Raw genomic sequence first — 22,974 nt, forward strand, 5'->3', positions numbered from 1 at the left:
GATGCCATTCATCCATGTCCTTATTAAAATGACCACCGACAAGTGGAGTATTCATTTTCTTCCCCTAATGACAATACAGCTCTTAGTGACCACTGGTTAATGTAATAAGAGATCATTGCCATTTTACACAGTCACCACCTATGGAATATCACAGAGTACAATTCATATGTGATGACCATTATATCAAATGATAATGTATTGCCAAAAGATTTTTTTCAATACGCAACATTTCAACTATACGAAGCTTGCACTCTTTTCAGCAGATATGGTTTGTTCGTTTGATTCGTTGTTTTCGGAAGATATCGGCCGCTTTCTGAAATGTAAAAAAACAGGTGCTGGACGACAGTTCCATACCGAATTTATAACTGGCACATCCCGGATCCAGCTTCTTATTGCTGAATCAATTACATTCTGCACAGCGCGAGGTTTTGAAAAATCAAAGCGAGATTGGATCATCGGAACAGAAATCAATCCATTCATACAACTTATCTTCGTGCCATTGTGCGCTAATGAATTATACATAGTCACCAATTACTGTTTGAATTTTGCCATATGTCCACCACTGGCCGCAAATTCCGTTTTATGATGTATTAACTGGTAGAACGCAGTTTTTCTTTCCTCTTGTCACTTACACCTTTTCAGCTATAGTGATGACAATGAGCACTTCGGGACTTGCCTTACTCAGGTGCATCTTCTTTGCTTCTAATTTCCAAAGTACTGAGATTCTGCCTGTCAAAAGCCCAACATCAATATCACAAACAGGATGAGAACAGGTAAACAGGATGAGAACGCGAAGACTCCTGTAACATTTGTGGCGCGTATCCAGAAAACCACGCATCCACTTGGAAGTAAATGCATTGAAATCCAATATGAGTGGGCGATTCACCTGCCGTGACCCGGATTCGAACCGGGGTTGCTGCGACCACAACGCAGAGTACTGACCACTATACGATCACGGCCGCTTTGGACAGTCATTAGCCAAACAACACCACAAGGATGCCATTCATACATGTCCTTATTAAAATGACCACCGACAAGTGGAGTATTCATTTTCTTCCCCTAATGACAATACAGCTCTTAGTGACCACTGGTTAATGTAATAAGAGATCATTGCCATTTTACACAGTCACCACCTATGGAATATCACAGAGTACAATTCATATGTGATGACCATTATATCAAATGATAATGTATTGCCAAAAGATTTTTTTCAATACGCAACATTTCAAATATACGAAGCTTGCACTCTTTTCAGCAGATATGGTTTGTTCGTTTGATTCGTTGTTTTCGGAAGATATCGGCCGCTTTCTGGAATGTAAAAAAACAGGTACTGGACGACAGTTGCACCCCGAATATATAACTGGCACATCCTGGATCCAGGTTCTTATTGCTTAACCAATCACATTCTGCACAGCGCGAGGTTTTGAAAAATCAAAGCGAGATTGGATCATCGGAACAGAAATCAATCCATTCATACAACTTATCATCGTGCCATTGTGCGCTAATGAATTATACAAAGTCACCAATTACTGTTTGAATTTTGCCATATGTCCACCACTGGCCGCAAATTCCGTTTTATGATGTATTAACTGGTAGAACGCAGTTTTTCTTTCCTCTTGTCACTTACACCTTTTCAGCTATAGTGATGACAATGAGCACTTCGGGACTTGCCTTACTCAGGTGCATCTTGTTTGCTTCTAATTTCCAAAGTACTGAGATTCTGCCCGTCAAAAGTCCAACATCGATATCACCACAGGTAAACAGGATGAGAACGCGAAGACTCCTGTAACATTTGTGGCGCGTATCCAGAAAACCACGCATCCACTTGGAAGTAAATGCATTGAAATCCAACATGAGTGGGCGATACACCTGCCGTGACCCGGATTCGAACCGGGGTTGCTGCGACCACAACGCAGAGTACTGACCACTATACGATCACGGCCGCTTTGGACAGTCATTAGCCAAACAACACCACAAGGATGCCATTCATCCATGTCCTTATTAAAATGACCACCGACAAGTGGAGTATTCATTTTCTTCCCCTTAATGACAATACAGCTCTTAGTGACCACTGGTTAATGTAATAAGAGATCATTGCCATTTTACACAGTCACCACCTATGGAATATCACAGAGTACAATTCATATGTGATGACCATTATATCAAATGATAATGTATTGCCAAAAGATTTTTTTCAATACGCAACATTTCAAATATACGAACCTTGCACTCTTTCAGCAGATATGGTTTGTTCGTTTGATTCGTTGTTTTCGGAAGATATCGGCCGCTTTCTGAAATGTAAAAAAACAGGTACTGGACGACAGTTGCACCCCGAATATATAACTGGCACATCCTGGATCCAGGTTCTTATTGCTTAACCAATCACATTCTGCACAGCGCGAGGTTTTGAAAAATCAAAGCGAGATTGGATCATCGGAACAGAAATCAATCCATTCATACAACTTATCATCGTGCCATTGTGCGCTAATGAATTATACAAAGTCACCAATTACTGTTTGAATTTTGCCATATGTCCACCACTGGCCGCAAATTCCGTTTTATGATGTATTAACTGGTAGAACGCAGTTTTTCTTTCCTCTTGTCACTTACACCTTTTCAGCTATAGTGATGACAATGAGCACTTCGGGACTTGCCTTACTCAGGTGCATCTTGTTTGCTTCTAATTTCCAAAGTACTGAGATTCTGCCCGTCAAAAGTCCAACATCAATATCACCACAGGTAAACAGGATGAGAACGCGAAGACTCCTGTAACATTTGTGGCGCGTATCCAGAAAACCACGCATCCACTTGGAAGTAAATGCATTGAAATCCAATATGAGTGGGCGATTCACCTGCCGTGACCCGGATTCGAACCGGAGTTGCTGCGACCACAACGCAGAGTACTGACCACTATGCGATCACGGCCGCTTTGGACAGTCATTAGCCAAACAACACCACAAGGATGCCATTCATCCATGTCCTTATTAAAATGACCACCGACAAGTGGAGTATTCATTTTCTTCCCCTAATGACAATACAGCTCTTAGTGACCACTGGTTAATGTAATAAGAGATCATTGCCATTTTACACAGTCACCACCTATGGAATATCACAGAGTACAATTCATATGTGATGACCATTATATCAAATGATAATGTATTGCCAAAAGATTTTTTTCAATACGCAACATTTCAACTATAAGAAGCTTGCACTCTTTTCAGCAGATATGGTTTGTTCGTTTGATTCGTTGTTTTCGGAAGATATCGGCCGCTTTCTGAAATGTAAAAAAACAGGTACTGGACGACAGTTGCACCCCGAATATATAACTGGCACATCCTGGATCCAGGTTCTTATTGCTTAACCAATCACATTCTGCACAGCGCGAGGTTTTGAAAAATCAAAGCGAGATTGGATCATCGGAACAGAAATCAATCGATTCATACAACTTATCATCGAGCCATTGTGCGCTAATGAATTATACAAAGTCACCAATTACTGTTTGAATTTTGCCATATGTCCACCACTGGCCACAAATTCCGTTTTATGATGTATTAACTGGTAGAACGCAGTTTTTCTTTCCTCTTGTCACTTACACCTTTTCAGCTATAGTGATGACAATGAGTACTTCGGGACTTGCCTTACTCAGGTGCATCTTGTTTGCTTCTAATTTCCAAAGTACTGAGATTCTGCCTGTCAAAAGCCCAACATCAATATCACAAACAGGATGAGAACAGGTAAACAGGATGAGAACGCGAAGACTCCTGTAACATTTGTGGCGCGTATCCAGAAAACCACGCATCCACTTGGAAGTAAATGCATTGAAATCCAATATGAGTGGGCGATTCACCTGCCGTGACCCGGATTCGAACCGGGGTTGCTGCGACCACAACGCAGAGTACTGACCACTATACGATCACGGCCGCTTTGGACAGTCATTAGCCAAACAACACCACAAGGATGCCATTCATACATGTCCTTATTAAAATGACCACCGACAAGTGGAGTATTCATTTTCTTCCCCTAATGACAATACAGCTCTTAGTGACCACTGGTTAATGTAATAAGAGATCATTGCCATTTTACACAGTCACCACCTATGGAATATCACAGAGTACAATTCATATGTGATGACCATTATATCAAATGATAATGTATTGCCAAAAGATTTTTTTCAATACGCAACATTTCAAATATACGAAGCTTGCACTCTTTTCAGCAGATATGGTTTGTTCGTTTGATTCGTTGTTTTCGGAAGATATCGGCCGCTTTCTGGAATGTAAAAAAACAGGTACTGGACGACAGTTGCACCCCGAATATATAACTGGCACATCCTGGATCCAGGTTCTTATTGCTTAACCAATCACATTCTGCACAGCGCGAGGTTTTGAAAAATCAAAGCGAGATTGGATCATCGGAACAGAAATCAATCCATTCATACAACTTATCATCGTGCCATTGTGCGCTAATGAATTATACAAAGTCACCAATTACTGTTTGAATTTTGCCATATGTCCACCACTGGCCGCAAATTCCGTTTTATGATGTATTAACTGGTAGAACGCAGTTTTTCTTTCCTCTTGTCACTTACACCTTTTCAGCTATAGTGATGACAATGAGCACTTCGGGACTTGCCTTACTCAGGTGCATCTTGTTTGCTTCTAATTTCCAAAGTACTGAGATTCTGCCCGTCAAAAGTCCAACATCGATATCACCACAGGTAAACAGGATGAGAACGCGAAGACTCCTGTAACATTTGTGGCGCGTATCCAGAAAACCACGCATCCACTTGGAAGTAAATGCATTGAAATCCAACATGAGTGGGCGATACACCTGCCGTGACCCGGATTCGAACCGGGGTTGCTGCGACCACAACGCAGAGTACTGACCACTATACGATCACGGCCGCTTTGGACAGTCATTAGCCAAACAACACCACAAGGATGCCATTCATCCATGTCCTTATTAAAATGACCACCGACAAGTGGAGTATTCATTTTCTTCCCCTTAATGACAATACAGCTCTTAGTGACCACTGGTTAATGTAATAAGAGATCATTGCCATTTTACACAGTCACCACCTATGGAATATCACAGAGTACAATTCATATGTGATGACCATTATATCAAATGATAATGTATTGCCAAAAGATTTTTTTCAATACGCAACATTTCAAATATACGAACCTTGCACTCTTTCAGCAGATATGGTTTGTTCGTTTGATTCGTTGTTTTCGGAAGATATCGGCCGCTTTCTGAAATGTAAAAAAACAGGTACTGGACGACAGTTGCACCCCGAATATATAACTGGCACATCCTGGATCCAGGCTCTTATTGCTTAACCAATCACATTCTGCACAGCGCGAGGTTTTGAAAAATCAAAGCGAGATTGGATCATCGGAACAGAAATCAATCCATTCATACAACTTATCATCGTGCCATTGTGCGCTAATGAATTATACAAAGTCACCAATTACTGTTTGAATTTTGCCATATGTCCACCACTGGCCGCAAATTCCGTTTTATGATGTATTAACTGGTAGAACGCAGTTTTTCTTTCCTCTTGTCACTTACACCTTTTCAGCTATAGTGATGACAATGAGCACTTCGGGACTTGCCTTACTCAGGTGCATCTTGTTTGCTTCTAATTTCCAAAGTACTGAGATTCTGCCCGTCAAAAGTCCAACATCAATATCACCACAGGTAAACAGGATGAGAACGCGAAGACTCCTGTAACATTTGTGGCGCGTATCCAGAAAACCACGCATCCACTTGGAAGTAAATGCATTGAAATCCAATATGAGTGGGCGATTCACCTGCCGTGACCCGGATTCGAACCGGAGTTGCTGCGACCACAACGCAGAGTACTGACCACTATGCGATCACGGCCGCTTTGGACAGTCATTAGCCAAACAACACCACAAGGATGCCATTCATCCATGTCCTTATTAAAATGACCACCGACAAGTGGAGTATTCATTTTCTTCCCCTAATGACAATACAGCTCTTAGTGACCACTGGTTAATGTAATAAGAGATCATTGCCATTTTACACAGTCACCACCTATGGAATATCACAGAGTACAATTCATATGTGATGACCATTATATCAAATGATAATGTATTGCCAAAAGATTTTTTTCAATACGCAACATTTCAAATATACGAAGCTTGCACTCTTTTCAGCAGATATGGTTTGTTCGTTTGATTCGTTGTTTTCGGAAGATATCGGCCGCTTTCTGAAATGTAAAAAAACAGGTACTGGACGACAGTTGCACCCCGAATATATAACTGGCACATCCTGGATCCAGGTTCTTATTGCTTAACCAATCACATTCTGCACAGCGCGAGGTTTTGAAAAATCAAAGCGAGATTGGATCATCGGAACAGAAATCAATCGATTCATACAACTTATCATCGAGCCATTGTGCGCTAATGAATTATACAAAGTCACCAATTACTGTTTGAATTTTGCCATATGTCCACCACTGGCCACAAATTCCGTTTTATGATGTATTAACTGGTAGAACGCAGTTTTTCTTTCCTCTTGTCACTTACACCTTTTCAGCTATAGTGATGACAATGAGCACTTCGGGACTTGCCTTACTCAGGTGCATCTTGTTTGCTTCTAATTTCCAAAGTACTGAGATTCTGCCCGTCAAAAGTCCAACATCAATATCACCACAGGTAAACAGGATGAGAACGCGAAGACTCCTGTAACATTTGTGGCGCGTATCCAGAAAACCACGCATCCACTTGGAAGTAAATGCATTGAAATCCAATATGAGTGGGCGATTCACCTGCCGTGACCCGGATTCGAACCGGGGTTGCTGCGACCACAACGCAGAGTACTGACCACTATACGATCACGGCCGCTTTGGACAGTCATTAGCCAAACAACACCACAAGGATGCCATTCATCCATGTCCTTATTAAAATGACCACCGACAAGTGGAGTATTCATTTTCTTCCCCTAATGACAATACAGCTCTTAGTGACCACTGGTTAATGTAATAAGAGATCATTGCCATTTTACACAGTCACCACCTATGGAATATCACAGAGTACAATTCATATGTGATGACCATTATATCAAATGATAATGTATTGCCAAAAGATTTTTTTCAATACGCAACATTTCAAATATACGAAGCTTGCACTCTTTTCAGCAGATATGGTTTGTTCGTTTGATTCGTTGTTTTCGGAAGATATCGGCCGCTTTCTGAAATGTAAAAAAACAGGTACTGGACGACAGTTGCACCCCGAATATATAACTGGCACATCCTGGATCCAGGTTCTTATTGCTTAACCAATCACATTCTGCACAGCGCGAGGTTTTGAAAAATCAAAGCGAGATTGGATCATCGGAACAGAAATCAATCCATTCATACAACTTATCATCGTGCCATTGTGCGCTAATGAATTATACAAAGTCACCAATTACTGTTTGAATTTTGCCATATGTCCACCACTGGCCGCAAATTCCGTTTTATGATGTATTAACTGGTAGAACGCAGTTTTTCTTTCCTCTTGTCACTTACACCTTTTCAGCTATAGTGATGACAATGAGCACTTCGGGACTTGCCTTACTCAGGTGCATCTTGTTTGCTTCTAATTTCCAAAGTACTGAGATTCTGCCCGTCAAAAGTCCAACATCAATATCACCACAGGTAAACAGGATGAGAACGCGAAGACTCCTGTAACATTTGTGGCGCGTATCCAGAAAACCACGCATCCACTTGGAAGTAAATGCATTGAAATCCAATATGAGTGGGCGATTCACCTGCCGTGACCCGGATTCGAACCGGAGTTGCTGCGACCACAACGCAGAGTACTGACCACTATGCGATCACGGCCGCTTTGGACAGTCATTAGCCAAACAACACCACAAGGATGCCATTCATCCATGTCCTTATTAAAATGACCACCGACAAGTGGAGTATTCATTTTCTTCCCCTAATGACAATACAGCTCTTAGTGACCACTGGTTAATGTAATAAGAGATCATTGCCATTTTACACAGTCACCACCTATGGAATATCACAGAGTACAATTCATATGTGATGACCATTATATCAAATGATAATGTATTGCCAAAAGATTTTTTTCAATACGCAACATTTCAAATATACGAAGCTTGCACTCTTTTCAGCAGATATGGTTTGTTCGTTTGATTCGTTGTTTTCGGAAGATATCGGCCGCTTTCTGAAATGTAAAAAAACAGGTACTGGACGACAGTTGCACCCCGAATATATAACTGGCACATCCTGGATCCAGGTTCTTATTGCTTAACCAATCACATTCTGCACAGCGCGAGGTTTTGAAAAATCAAAGCGAGATTGGATCATCGGAACAGAAATCAATCGATTCATACAACTTATCATCGAGCCATTGTGCGCTAATGAATTATACAAAGTCACCAATTACTGTTTGAATTTTGCCATATGTCCACCACTGGCCGCAAATTCCGTTTTATGATGTATTAACTGGTAGAACGCAGTTTTTCTTTCCTCTTGTCACTTACACCTTTTCAGCTATAGTGATGACAATGAGCACTTCGGGACTTGCCTTACTCAGGTGCATCTTGTTTGCTTCTAATTTCCAAAGTACTGAGATTCTGCCCGTCAAAAGTCCAACATCAATATCACCACAGGTAAACAGGATGAGAACGCGAAGACTCCTGTAACATTTGTGGCGCGTATCCAGAAAACCACGCATCCACTTGGAAGTAAATGCATTGAAATCCAATATGAGTGGGCGATTCACCTGCCGTGACCCGGATTCGAACCGGGGTTGCTGCGACCACAACGCAGAGTACTGACCACTATACGATCACGGCCGCTTTGGACAGTCATTAGCCAAACAACACCACAAGGATGCCATTCATCCATGTCCTTATTAAAATGACCACCGACAAGTGGAGTATTCATTTTCTTCCCCTTAATGACAATACAGCTCTTAGTGACCACTGGTTAATGTAATAAGAGATCATTGCCATTTTACACAGTCACCACCTATGGAATATCACAGAGTACAATTCATATGTGATGACCATTATATCAAATGATAATGTATTGCCAAAAGATTTTTTTCAATACGCAACATTTCAAATATACGAACCTTGCACTCTTTCAGCAGATATGGTTTGTTCGTTTGATTCGTTGTTTTCGGAAGATATCGGCCGCTTTCTGAAATGTAAAAAAACAGGTACTGGACGACAGTTGCACCCCGAATATATAACTGGCACATCCTGGATCCAGGCTCTTATTGCTTAACCAATCACATTCTGCACAGCGCGAGGTTTTGAAAAATCAAAGCGAGATTGGATCATCGGAACAGAAATCAATCCATTCATACAACTTATCATCGTGCCATTGTGCGCTAATGAATTATACAAAGTCACCAATTACTGTTTGAATTTTGCCATATGTCCACCACTGGCCGCAAATTCCGTTTTATGATGTATTAACTGGTAGAACGCAGTTTTTCTTTCCTCTTGTCACTTACACCTTTTCAGCTATAGTGATGACAATGAGCACTTCGGGACTTGCCTTACTCAGGTGCATCTTGTTTGCTTCTAATTTCCAAAGTACTGAGATTCTGCCCGTCAAAAGTCCAACATCAATATCACCACAGGTAAACAGGATGAGAACGCGAAGACTCCTGTAACATTTGTGGCGCGTATCCAGAAAACCACGCATCCACTTGGAAGTAAATGCATTGAAATCCAATATGAGTGGGCGATTCACCTGCCGTGACCCGGATTCGAACCGGAGTTGCTGCGACCACAACGCAGAGTACTGACCACTATGCGATCACGGCCGCTTTGGACAGTCATTAGCCAAACAACACCACAAGGATGCCATTCATCCATGTCCTTATTAAAATGACCACCGACAAGTGGAGTATTCATTTTCTTCCCCTAATGACAATACAGCTCTTAGTGACCACTGGTTAATGTAATAAGAGATCATTGCCATTTTACACAGTCACCACCTATGGAATATCACAGAGTACAATTCATATGTGATGACCATTATATCAAATGATAATGTATTGCCAAAAGATTTTTTTCAATACGCAACATTTCAAATATACGAAGCTTGCACTCTTTTCAGCAGATATGGTTTGTTCGTTTGATTCGTTGTTTTCGGAAGATATCGGCCGCTTTCTGAAATGTAAAAAAACAGGTACTGGACGACAGTTGCACCCCGAATATATAACTGGCACATCCTGGATCCAGGTTCTTATTGCTTAACCAATCACATTCTGCACAGCGCGAGGTTTTGAAAAATCAAAGCGAGATTGGATCATCGGAACAGAAATCAATCGATTCATACAACTTATCATCGAGCCATTGTGCGCTAATGAATTATACAAAGTCACCAATTACTGTTTGAATTTTGCCATATGTCCACCACTGGCCACAAATTCCGTTTTATGATGTATTAACTGGTAGAACGCAGTTTTTCTTTCCTCTTGTCACTTACACCTTTTCAGCTATAGTGATGACAATGAGCACTTCGGGACTTGCCTTACTCAGGTGCATCTTGTTTGCTTCTAATTTCCAAAGTACTGAGATTCTGCCCGTCAAAAGTCCAACATCAATATCACCACAGGTAAACAGGATGAGAACGCGAAGACTCCTGTAACATTTGTGGCGCGTATCCAGAAAACCACGCATCCACTTGGAAGTAAATGCATTGAAATCCAATATGAGTGGGCGATTCACCTGCCGTGACCCGGATTCGAACCGGGGTTGCTGCGACCACAACGCAGAGTACTGACCACTATACGATCACGGCCGCTTTGGACAGTCATTAGCCAAACAACACCACAAGGATGCCATTCATCCATGTCCTTATTAAAATGACCACCGACAAGTGGAGTATTCATTTTCTTCCCCTAATGACAATACAGCTCTTAGTGACCACTGGTTAATGTAATAAGAGATCATTGCCATTTTACACAGTCACCACCTATGGAATATCACAGAGTACAATTCATATGTGATGACCATTATATCAAATGATAATGTATTGCCAAAAGATTTTTTTCAATACGCAACATTTCAAATATACGAAGCTTGCACTCTTTTCAGCAGATATGGTTTGTTCGTTTGATTCGTTGTTTTCGGAAGATATCGGCCGCTTTCTGAAATGTAAAAAAACAGGTACTGGACGACAGTTGCACCCCGAATATATAACTGGCACATCCTGGATCCAGGTTCTTATTGCTTAACCAATCACATTCTGCACAGCGCGAGGTTTTGAAAAATCAAAGCGAGATTGGATCATCGGAACAGAAATCAATCCATTCATACAACTTATCATCGTGCCATTGTGCGCTAATGAATTATACAAAGTCACCAATTACTGTTTGAATTTTGCCATATGTCCACCACTGGCCGCAAATTCCGTTTTATGATGTATTAACTGGTAGAACGCAGTTTTTCTTTCCTCTTGTCACTTACACCTTTTCAGCTATAGTGATGACAATGAGCACTTCGGGACTTGCCTTACTCAGGTGCATCTTGTTTGCTTCTAATTTCCAAAGTACTGAGATTCTGCCCGTCAAAAGTCCAACATCAATATCACCACAGGTAAACAGGATGAGAACGCGAAGACTCCTGTAACATTTGTGGCGCGTATCCAGAAAACCACGCATCCACTTGGAAGTAAATGCATTGAAATCCAATATGAGTGGGCGATTCACCTGCCGTGACCCGGATTCGAACCGGAGTTGCTGCGACCACAACGCAGAGTACTGACCACTATGCGATCACGGCCGCTTTGGACAGTCATTAGCCAAACAACACCACAAGGATGCCATTCATCCATGTCCTTATTAAAATGACCACCGACAAGTGGAGTATTCATTTTCTTCCCCTAATGACAATACAGCTCTTAGTGACCACTGGTTAATGTAATAAGAGATCATTGCCATTTTACACAGTCACCACCTATGGAATATCACAGAGTACAATTCATATGTGATGACCATTATATCAAATGATAATGTATTGCCAAAAGATTTTTTTCAATACGCAACATTTCAAATATACGAAGCTTGCACTCTTTTCAGCAGATATGGTTTGTTCGTTTGATTCGTTGTTTTCGGAAGATATCGGCCGCTTTCTGAAATGTAAAAAAACAGGTACTGGACGACAGTTGCACCCCGAATATATAACTGGCACATCCTGGATCCAGGTTCTTATTGCTTAACCAATCACATTCTGCACAGCGCGAGGTTTTGAAAAATCAAAGCGAGATTGGATCATCGGAACAGAAATCAATCGATTCATACAACTTATCATCGAGCCATTGTGCGCTAATGAATTATACAAAGTCACCAATTACTGTTTGAATTTTGCCATATGTCCACCACTGGCCGCAAATTCCGTTTTATGATGTATTAACTGGTAGAACGCAGTTTTTCTTTCCTCTTGTCACTTACACCTTTTCAGCTATAGTGATGACAATGAGCACTTCGGGACTTGCCTTACTCAGGTGCATCTTGTTTGCTTCTAATTTCCAAAGTACTGAGATTCTGCCCGTCAAAAGTCCAACATCAATATCACCACAGGTAAACAGGATGAGAACGCGAAGACTCCTGTAACATTTGTGGCGCGTATCCAGAAAACCACGCATCCACTTGGAAGTAAATGCATTGAAATCCAATATGAGTGGGCGATTCACCTGCCGTGACCCGGATTCGAACCGGGGTTGCTGCGACCACAACGCAGAGTACTGACCACTATACGATCACGGCCGCTTTGGACAGTCATTAGCCAAACAACACCACAAGGATGCCATTCATCCATGTCCTTATTAAAATGACCACCGACAAGTGGAGTATTCATTTTCTTCCCCTAATGACAATACAGCTCTTAGTGACCACTGGTTAATGTAATAAGAGATCATTGCCATTTTACACAGTCACCACCTATGGAATATCACAGAGTACAATTCATATGTGATGACCATTATATCAAATGATAATGTATTGCCAAAAGATTTTTTTCAATACGCAACATTTCAAATATACGAAGCTTGCACTCTTTTCAGCAGATATGGTTTGTTCGTTTGATTCGTTGTTTTCGGAAGATATCGGCCGCTTTCTGAAATGTAAAAAAACAGGTACTGGACGACAGTTGCACCCCGAATATATAACTGGCACATCCTGGATCCAGGTTCTTATTGCTTAACCAATCACATTCTGCACAGCGCGAGGTTTTGAAAAATCAAAGCGAGATTGGATCATCGGAACAGAAATCAATCCATTCATACAACTTATCATCGTGCCATTGTGCGCTAATGAATTATACAAAGTCACCAATTACTGTTTGAATTTTGCCATATGTCCACCACTGGCCGCAAATTCCGTTTTATGATGTATTAACTGGTAGAACGCAGTTTTTCTTTCCTCTTGTCACTTACACCTTTTCAGCTATAGTGATGACAATGAGCACTTCGGGACTTGCCTTACTCAGGTGCATCTTGTTTGCTTCTAATTTCCAAAGTACTGAGATTCTGCCCGTCAAAAGTCCAACATCAATATCACCACAGGTAAACAGGATGAGAACGCGAAGACTCCTGTAACATTTGTGGCGCGTATCCAGAAAACCACGCATCCACTTGGAAGTAAATGCATTGAAATCCAATATGAGTGGGCGATACACCTGCCGTGACCCGGATTCGAACCGGGGTTGCTGCGACCACAACGCAGAGTACTGACCACTATACGATCACGGCCGCTTTGGACAGTCATTAGCCAAACAACACCACAAGGATGCCATTCATCCATGTCCTTATTAAAATGACCACCGACAAGTGGAGTATTCATTTTCTTCCCCTAATGACAATACAGCTCTTAGTGACCACTGGTTAATGTAATAAGAGATCATTGCCATTTTACACAGTCACCACCTATGGAATATCACAGAGTACAATTCATATGTGATGACCATTATATCAAATGATAATGTATTGCCAAAAGATTTTTTTCAATACGCAACATTTCAAATATACGAAGCTTGCACTCTTTTCAGCAGATATGGTTTGTTCGTTTGATTCGTTGTTTTCGGAAGATATCGGCCGCTTTCTGGAATGTAAAAAAACAGGTACTGGACGACAGTTGCACCCCGAATATATAACTGGCACATCCTGGATCCAGGTTCTTATTGCTTAACCAATCACATTCTGCACAGCGCGAGGTTTTGAAAAATCAAAGCGAGATTGGATCATCGGAACAGAAATCAATCCATTCATACAACTTATCATCGTGCCATTGTGCGCTAATGAATTATACAAAGTCACCAATTACTGTTTGAATTTTGCCATATGTCCACCACTGGCCGCAAATTCCGTTTTATGATGTATTAACTGGTAGAACGCAGTTTTTCTTTCCTCTTGTCACTTACACCTTTTCAGCTATAGTGATGACAATGAGCACTTCGGGACTTGCCTTACTCAGGTGCATCTTGTTTGCTTCTAATTTCCAAAGTACTGAGATTCTGCCCGTCAAAAGTCCAACATCAATATCACCACAGGTAAACAGGATGAGAACGCGAAGACTCCTGTAACATTTGTGGCGCGTATCCAGAAAACCACGCATCCACTTGGAAGTAAATGCATTGAAATCCAACATGAGTGGGCGATACACCTGCCGTGACCCGGATTCGAACCGGAGTTGCTGCGACCACAACGCAGAGTACTGACCACTATACGATCACGGCCGCTTTGGACAGTCATTAGCCAAACAACACCACAAGGATGCCATTCATCCATGTCCTTATTAAAATGACCACCGACAAGTGGAGTATTCATTTTCTTCCCCTAATGACAATACAGCTCTTAGTGACCACTGGTTAATGTAATAAGAGATCATTGCCATTTTACACAGTCACCACCTATGGAATATCACAGAGTACAATTCATATGTGATGACCATTATATCAAATGATAATGTATTGCCAAAAGATTTTTTTCAATACGCAACATTTCAAATATACGAAGCTTGCACTCTTTTCAGCAGATATGGTTTGTTCGTTTGATTCGTTGTTTTCGGAAGATATCGGCCGCTTTCTGGAATGTAAAAAAACAGGTACTGGACGACAGTTGCACCCCGAATATATAACTGGCACATCCTGGATCCAGGTTCTTATTGCTTAACCAATCACATTCTGCACAGCGCGAGGTTTTGAAAAATCAAAGCGAGATTGGATCATCGGAACAGAAATCAATCCATTCATACAACTTATCATCGTGCCATTGTGCGCTAATGAATTATACAAAGTCACCAATTACTGTTTGAATTTTGCCATATGTCCACCACTGGCCGCAAATTCCGTTTTATGATGTATTAACTGGTAGAACGCAGTTTTTCTTTCCTCTTGTCACTTACACCTTTTCAGCTATAGTGATGACAATGAGCACTTCGGGACTTGCCTTACTCAGGTGCATCTTGTTTGCTTCTAATTTCCAAAGTACTGAGATTCTGCCCGTCAAAAGTCCAACATCAATATCACCACAGGTAAACAGGATGAGAACGCGAAGACTCCTGTAACATTTGTGGCGCGTATCCAGAAAACCACGCATCCACTTGGAAGTAAATGCATTGAAATCCAATATGAGTGGGCGATTCACCTGCCGTGACCCGGATTCGAACCGGGGTTGCTGCGACCACAACGCAGAGTACTGACCACTATACGATCACGGCCGCTTTGGACAGTCATTAGCCAAACAACACCACAAGGATGCCATTCATACATGTCCTTATTAAAATGACCACCGACAAGTGGAGTATTCATTTTCTTCCCCTAATGACAATACAGCTCTTAGTGACCACTGGTTAATGTAATAAGAGATCATTGCCATTTTACACAGTCACCACCTATGGAATATCACAGAGTACAATTCATATGTGATGACCATTATATCAAATGATAATGTATTGCCAAAAGATTTTTTTCAATACGCAACATTTCAAATATACGAAGCTTGCACTCTTTTCAGCAGATATGGTTTGTTCGTTTGATTCGTTGTTTTCGGAAGATATCGGCCGCTTTCTGAAATGTAAAAAAACAGGTACTGGACGACAGTTGCACCCCGAATATATAACTGGCACATCCTGGATCCAGGTTCTTATTGCTTAACCAATCACATTCTGCACAGCGCGAGGTTTTGAAAAATCAAAGCGAGATTGGATCATCGGAACAGAAATCAATCCATTCATACAACTTATCATCGTGCCATTGTGCGCTAATGAATTATACAAAGTCACCAATTACTGTTTGAATTTTGCCATATGTCCACCACTGGCCGCAAATTCCGTTTTATGATGTATTAACTGGTAGAACGCAGTTTTTCTTTCCTCTTGTCACTTACACCTTTTCAGCTATAGTGATGACAATGAGCACTTCGGGACTTGCCTTACTCAGGTGCATCTTGTTTGCTTCTAATTTCCAAAGTACTGAGATTCTGCCCGTCAAAAGTCCAACATCAATATCACCACAGGTAAACAGGATGAGAACGCGAAGACTCCTGTAACATTTGTGGCGCGTATCCAGAAAACCACGCATCCACTTGGAAGTAAATGCATTGAAATCCAACATGAGTGGGCGATACACCTGCCGTGACCCGGATTCGAACCGGAGTTGCTGCGACCACAACGCAGAGTACTGACCACTATACGATCACGGCCGCTTTGGACAGTCATTAGCCAAACAACACCACAAGGATGCCATTCATCCATGTCCTTATTAAAATGACCACCGACAAGTGGAGTATTCATTTTCTTCCCCTAATGACAATACAGCTCTTAGTGACCACTGGTTAATGTAATAAGAGATCATTGCCATTTTACACAGTCACCACCTATGGAATATCACAGAGTACAATTCATATGTGATGACCATTATATCAAATGATAATGTATTGCCAAAAGATTTTTTTCAATACGCAACATTTCAAATATACGAAGCTTGCACTCTTTTCAGCAGATATGGTTTGTTCGTTTGATTCGTTGTTTTCGGAAGATATCGGCCGCTTTCTGGAATGTAAAAAAACAGGTACTGGACGACAGTTGCACCCCGAATATATAACTGGCACATCCTGGATCCAGGTTCTTATTGCTTAACCAATCACATTCTGCACAGCGCGAGGTTTTGAAAAATCAAAGCGAGATTGGATCATCGGAACAGAAATCAATCCATTCATACAACTTATCATCGTGCCATTGTGCGCTAATGAATTATACAAAGTCACCAATTACTGTTTGAATTTTGCCATATGTCCACCACTGGCCGCAAATTCCGTTTTATGATGTATTAACTGGTAGAACGCAGTTTTTCTTTCCTCTTGTCACTTACACCTTTTCAGCTATAGTGATGACAATGAGCACTTCGGGACTTGCCTTACTCAGGTGCATCTTGTTTGCTTCTAATTTCCAAAGTACTGAGATTCTGCCCGTCAAAAGTCCAACATCAATATCACCACAGGTAAACAGGATGAGAACGCGAAGACTCCTGTAACATTTGTGGCGCGTATCCAGAAAACCACGCATCCACTTGGAAGTAAATGCATTAAAATCTAATATGAGTGGGCGATACACCTGCCGTGACCCGGATTCGAACAGGGGTTGCTGCGACCACAACGCAGAGTACTGACCACTATACGATCACGGCCGCTTTGGACAGTCATTAGCCAAACAACACCACAAGGATGCCATTCATCCATGTCCTTATTAAAATGACCACCGACAAGTGGAGTATTCATTTTCTTCCCCTAATGACAATACAGCTCTTAGTGACCACTGGTTAATGTAATAAGAGATCATTGCCATTTTACACAGTCACCACCTATGGAATATCACAGAGTACAATTCATATGTGATGACCATTATATCAAATGATAATGTATTGCCAAAAGATTTTTTTCAATACGCAACATTTCAAATATACGAAGCTTGCACTCTTTTCAGCAGATATGGTTTGTTCGTTTGATTCGTTGTTTTCGGAAGATATCGGCCGCTTTCTGGAATGTAAAAAAACAGGTACTGGACGACAGTTGCACCCCGAATATATAACTGGCACATCCTGGATCCAGGTTCTTATTGCTTAACCAATCACATTCTGCACAGCGCGAGGTTTTGAAAAATCAAAGCGAGATTGGATCATCGGAACAGAAATCAATCCATTCATACAACTTATCATCGTGCCATTGTGCGCTAATGAATTATACAAAGTCACCAATTACTGTTTGAATTTTGCCATATGTCCACCACTGGCCGCAAATTCCGTTTTATGATGTATTAACTGGTAGAACGCAGTTTTTCTTTCCTCTTGTCACTTACACCTTTTCAGCTATAGTGATGACAATGAGCACTTCGGGACTTGCCTTACTCAGGTGCATCTTGTTTGCTTCTAATTTCCAAAGTACTGAGATTCTGCCCGTCAAAAGTCCAACATCAATATCACCACAGGTAAACAGGATGAGAACGCGAAGACTCCTGTAACATTTGTGGCGCGTATCCAGAAAACCACGCATCCACTTGGAAGTAAATGCATTAAAATCTAATATGAGTGGGCGATACACCTGCCGTGACCCGGATTCGTACAGGGGTTGCTGCGACCACAACGCAGAGTACTGACCACTATACGATCACGGCCGCTTTGGACAGTCATTAGCCAAACAACACCACAAGGATGCCATTCATCCATGTCCTTATTAAAATGACCACCGACAAGTGGAGTATTCATTTTCTTCCCCTAATGACAATACAGCTCTTAGTGACCACTGGTTAATGTAATAAGAGATCATTGCCATTTTACACAGTCACCACCTATGGAATATCACAGAGTACAATTCATATGTGATGACCATTATATCAAATGATAATGTATTGCCAAAAGATTTTTTTCAATACGCAACATTTCAACTATACGAAGCTTGCACTCTTTTCAGCAGATATGGTTTGTTCGTTTGATTCGTTGTTTTCGGAAGATATCGGCCGCTTTCTGAAATGTAAAAAAACAGGTACTGGACGACAGTTGCACCCCGAATATATAACTGGCACATCCTGGATCCAGGTTCTTATTGCTGAATCAATTATATTCTGCACAGCGCGAGGTTTTGAAAAATCAAAGCGAGATTGGATCATCGGAACAGAAATCAATCCATTCATACAACTTATCTTCGTGCCATTGTGCGCTAATGAATTATACATAGTCACCAATTACTCTTTGAATTTTGCCATATGTCCACCACTGGCCGCAAATTCCGTTTTATGATGTATTAACTGGTAGTACGCAGTTTTTCTTTCCTCTTGTCACTTACACCTTTTCAGCTATAGTGATGACAATGAGCACTTCGGGACTTGCCTTACTCAGGTGCATCTTGTTTGCTTCTAATTTCCAAAGTACTGAGATTCTGCCCGTCAAAAGTCCAACATCAATATCACCACAGGTAAACAGGATGAGAACGCGAAGACTCCTGTAACATTTGTGGCGCGTATCCAGAAAACAACGCATCCACTTGGAAGTAAATGCATTGAAATCCAATATGACTGGGCGATACACCTGCCGTGACCCGGATTCGAACCGGGGTTGCTGCGACCACAACGCAGAGTACTGACCACTATACGATCACGGCCGCTTTGGACAGTCATTAGCCAAACAACACCACAAGGATGCCATTCATCCATGTCCTTATTAAAATGACCACCGACAAGTGGAGTATTCATTTTCTTCCCCTAATGACAATACAGCTCTTAGTGACCACTGGTTAATGTAATAAGAGATCATTGCCATTTTACACAGTCACCACCTATGGAATATCACAGAGTACAATTCATATGTGATGACCATTATATCAAATGATAATGTATTGCCAAAAGTTTTTTTCAATACGCAACATTTCAACTATACGAAGCTTGCACTCTTTTCAGCAGATATGGTTTGTTCGTTTGATTCGTTGTTTTCGGAAGATATCGGCCGCTTTCTGAAATGTAAAAAAACAGGTGCTGGACGACAGTTCCATACCGAATTTATAACTGGCACATCCCGGATCCAGCTTCTTATTGCTTAACCAATCACATTCTGCACAGCGCGAGGTTTTGAAAAATCAAAGCGAGATTGGATCATCGGAACAGAAATCAATCCATTCATACAACTTATCATCGTGCCATTGTGCGCTAATGAATTATACAAAGTCACCAATTACTGTTTGAATTTTGCCATATGTCCACCACTGGCCGCAAATTCCGTTTTATGATGTATTAACTGGTAGAACGCAGTTTTTCTTTCCTCTTGTCACTTACACCTTTTCAGCTATAGTGATGACAATGAGCACTTCGGGACTTGCCTTACTCAGGTGCATCTTGTTTGCTTCTAATTTCCAAAGTACTGAGATTCTGCCCGTCAAAAGTCCAACATCAATATCACCACAGGTAAACAGGATGAGAACGCGAAGACTCCTGTAACATTTGTGGCGCGTATCCAGAAAACCACGCATCCACTTGGAAGTAAATGCATTGAAATCCAATATGAGTGGGCGATTCACCTGCCGTGACCCGGATTCGAACCGGGGTTGCTGCGACCACAACGCAGAGTACTGACCACTATACGATCACGGCCGCTTTGGACAGTCATTAGCCAAACAACACCACAAGGATGCCATTCATACATGTCCTTATTAAAATGACCACCGACAAGTGGAGTATTCATTTTCTTCCCCTAATGACAATACAGCTCTTAGTGACCACTGGTTAATGTAATAAGAGATCATTGCCATTTTACACAGTCACCACCTATGGAATATCACAGAGTACAATTCATATGTGATGACCATTATATCAAATGATAATGTATTGCCAAAAGATTTTTTTCAATACGCAACATTTCAAATATACGAAGCTTGCACTCTTTTCAGCAGATATGGTTTGTTCGTTTGATTCGTTGTTTTCGGAAGATATCGGCCGCTTTCTGAAATGTAAAAAAACAGGTACTGGACGACAGTTGCACCCCGAATATATAACTGGCACATCCTGGATCCAGGTTCTTATTGCTTAACCAATCACATTCTGCACAGCGCGAGGTTTTGAAAAATCAAAGCGAGATTGGATCATCGGAACAGAAATCAATCCATTCATACAACTTATCATCGTGCCATTGTGCGCTAATGAATTATACAAAGTCACCAATTACTGTTTGAATTTTGCCATATGTCCACCACTGGCCGCAAATTCCGTTTTATGATGTATTAACTGGTAGAACGCAGTTTTTCTTTCCTCTTGTCACTTACACCTTTTCAGCTATAGTGATGACAATGAGCACTTCGGGACTTGCCTTACTCAGGTGCATCTTGTTTGCTTCTAATTTCCAAAGTACTGAGATTCTGCCCGTCAAAAGTCCAACATCAATATCACCACAGGTAAACAGGATGAGAACGCGAAGACTCCTGTAACATTTGTGGCGCGTATCCAGAAAACCACGCATCCACTTGGAAGTAAATGCATTGAAATCCAACATGAGTGGGCGATACACCTGCCGTGACCCGGATTCGAACCGGAGTTGCTGCGACCACAACGCAGAGTACTGACCACTATACGATCACGGCCGCTTTGGACAGTCATTAGCCAAACAACACCACAAGGATGCCATTCATCCATGTCCTTATTAAAATGACCACCGACAAGTGGAGTATTCATTTTCTTCCCCTAATGACAATACAGCTCTTAGTGACCACTGGTTAATGTAATAAGAGATCATTGCCATTTTACACAGTCACCACCTATGGAATATCACAGAGTACAATTCATATGTGATGACCATTATATCAAATGATAATGTATTGCCAAAAGATTTTTTTCAATACGCAACATTTCAAATATACGAAGCTTGCACTCTTTTCAGCAGATATGGTTTGTTCGTTTGATTCGTTGTTTTCGGAAGATATCGGCCGCTTTCTGGAATGTAAAAAAACAGGTACTGGACGACAGTTGCACCCCGAATATATAACTGGCACATCCTGGATCCAGGTTCTTATTGCTTAACCAATCACATTCTGCACAGCGCGAGGTTTTGAAAAATCAAAGCGAGATTGGATCATCGGAACAGAAATCAATCCATTCATACAACTTATCATCGTGCCATTGTGCGCTAATGAATTATACAAAGTCACCAATTACTGTTTGAATTTTGCCATATGTCCACCACTGGCCGCAAATTCCGTTTTATGATGTATTAACTGGTAGAACGCAGTTTTTCTTTCCTCTTGTCACTTACACCTTTTCAGCTATAGTGATGACAATGAGCACTTCGGGACTTGCCTTACTCAGGTGCATCTTGTTTGCTTCTATTTTCCAAAGTACTGAGATTCTGCCCGTCAAAAATCCAACATCAATATCACCACAGGTAAACAGGATGAGAACGCGAAGACTCCTGTAACATTTGTGGCGCGTATCCAGAAAACCACGCATCCACTTGGAAGTAAATGCATTGAAATCCAATATGAGTGGGCGATTCACCTGCCGTGACCCGGATTCGAACCGGGGTTGCTGCGACCACAACGCAGAGTACTGACCACTATACGATCACGGCCGCTTTGGACAGTCATTAGCCAAACAACACCACAAGGATGCCATTCATCCATGTCCTTATTAAAATGACCACCGACAAGTGGAGTATTCATTTTCTTCCCCTAATGACAATACAGCTCTTAGTGACCACTGGTTAATGTAATAAGAGAGCATTGCCATTTTACACAGTCACCACCTATGGAATATCACAGAGTACAATTCATATGTGATGACCATTATATGAAATGATAATGTATTGCCAAAAGATTTTTTTCAATACGCAACATTTCAACTATACGAAGCTTGCACTCTTTTCAGCAGATATGGTTTGTTCGTTTGATTCGTTGTTTTCGGAAGATATCGGCCGCTTTCTGAAATGTAAAAAAACAGGTACTGGACG

At 41.3% G+C, this 22,974-nt stretch overlaps 13 non-coding genes across 13 annotated transcripts; all 13 read right to left on the reverse strand.

The window, feature by feature from the left end:
* Positions 1-887: 887 nt before the first annotated feature.
* trnah-gug (transfer RNA histidin (anticodon GUG)) lies at positions 888-959 on the reverse strand. Its single transcript has one exon. It is a non-coding gene; the product is annotated as a tRNA-His (tRNA).
* A 911-nt stretch (positions 960-1,870) lies between these two features.
* On the reverse strand, positions 1,871-1,942 carry trnah-gug (transfer RNA histidin (anticodon GUG)). The gene has a single exon. It is a non-coding gene; the product is annotated as a tRNA-His (tRNA).
* A 1,906-nt stretch (positions 1,943-3,848) lies between these two features.
* trnah-gug (transfer RNA histidin (anticodon GUG)) lies at positions 3,849-3,920 on the reverse strand. The gene has a single exon. It is a non-coding gene; the product is annotated as a tRNA-His (tRNA).
* A 911-nt stretch (positions 3,921-4,831) lies between these two features.
* On the reverse strand, positions 4,832-4,903 carry trnah-gug (transfer RNA histidin (anticodon GUG)). The gene has a single exon. It is a non-coding gene; the product is annotated as a tRNA-His (tRNA).
* A 1,894-nt stretch (positions 4,904-6,797) lies between these two features.
* Positions 6,798-6,869, reverse strand: trnah-gug (transfer RNA histidin (anticodon GUG)). Its single transcript has one exon. It is a non-coding gene; the product is annotated as a tRNA-His (tRNA).
* Positions 6,870-8,763: 1,894 nt separating this feature from the next.
* Positions 8,764-8,835, reverse strand: trnah-gug (transfer RNA histidin (anticodon GUG)). The gene has a single exon. It is a non-coding gene; the product is annotated as a tRNA-His (tRNA).
* A 1,894-nt stretch (positions 8,836-10,729) lies between these two features.
* trnah-gug (transfer RNA histidin (anticodon GUG)) lies at positions 10,730-10,801 on the reverse strand. Its single transcript has one exon. It is a non-coding gene; the product is annotated as a tRNA-His (tRNA).
* Positions 10,802-12,695: 1,894 nt separating this feature from the next.
* Positions 12,696-12,767, reverse strand: trnah-gug (transfer RNA histidin (anticodon GUG)). The gene has a single exon. It is a non-coding gene; the product is annotated as a tRNA-His (tRNA).
* Positions 12,768-13,678: 911 nt separating this feature from the next.
* On the reverse strand, positions 13,679-13,750 carry trnah-gug (transfer RNA histidin (anticodon GUG)). The gene has a single exon. It is a non-coding gene; the product is annotated as a tRNA-His (tRNA).
* Positions 13,751-15,644: 1,894 nt separating this feature from the next.
* trnah-gug (transfer RNA histidin (anticodon GUG)) lies at positions 15,645-15,716 on the reverse strand. The gene has a single exon. It is a non-coding gene; the product is annotated as a tRNA-His (tRNA).
* Positions 15,717-19,576: 3,860 nt separating this feature from the next.
* On the reverse strand, positions 19,577-19,648 carry trnah-gug (transfer RNA histidin (anticodon GUG)). The gene has a single exon. It is a non-coding gene; the product is annotated as a tRNA-His (tRNA).
* A 910-nt stretch (positions 19,649-20,558) lies between these two features.
* trnah-gug (transfer RNA histidin (anticodon GUG)) lies at positions 20,559-20,630 on the reverse strand. Its single transcript has one exon. It is a non-coding gene; the product is annotated as a tRNA-His (tRNA).
* A 1,894-nt stretch (positions 20,631-22,524) lies between these two features.
* trnah-gug (transfer RNA histidin (anticodon GUG)) lies at positions 22,525-22,596 on the reverse strand. Its single transcript has one exon. It is a non-coding gene; the product is annotated as a tRNA-His (tRNA).
* Positions 22,597-22,974: the final 378 nt, after the last annotated feature.

The sequence above is a fragment of the Paramormyrops kingsleyae genome, chromosome 23, assembly GCF_048594095.1.
Source record: "Paramormyrops kingsleyae isolate MSU_618 chromosome 23, PKINGS_0.4, whole genome shotgun sequence".
Lineage (NCBI taxonomy): Eukaryota > Metazoa > Chordata > Actinopteri > Osteoglossiformes > Mormyridae > Paramormyrops > Paramormyrops kingsleyae.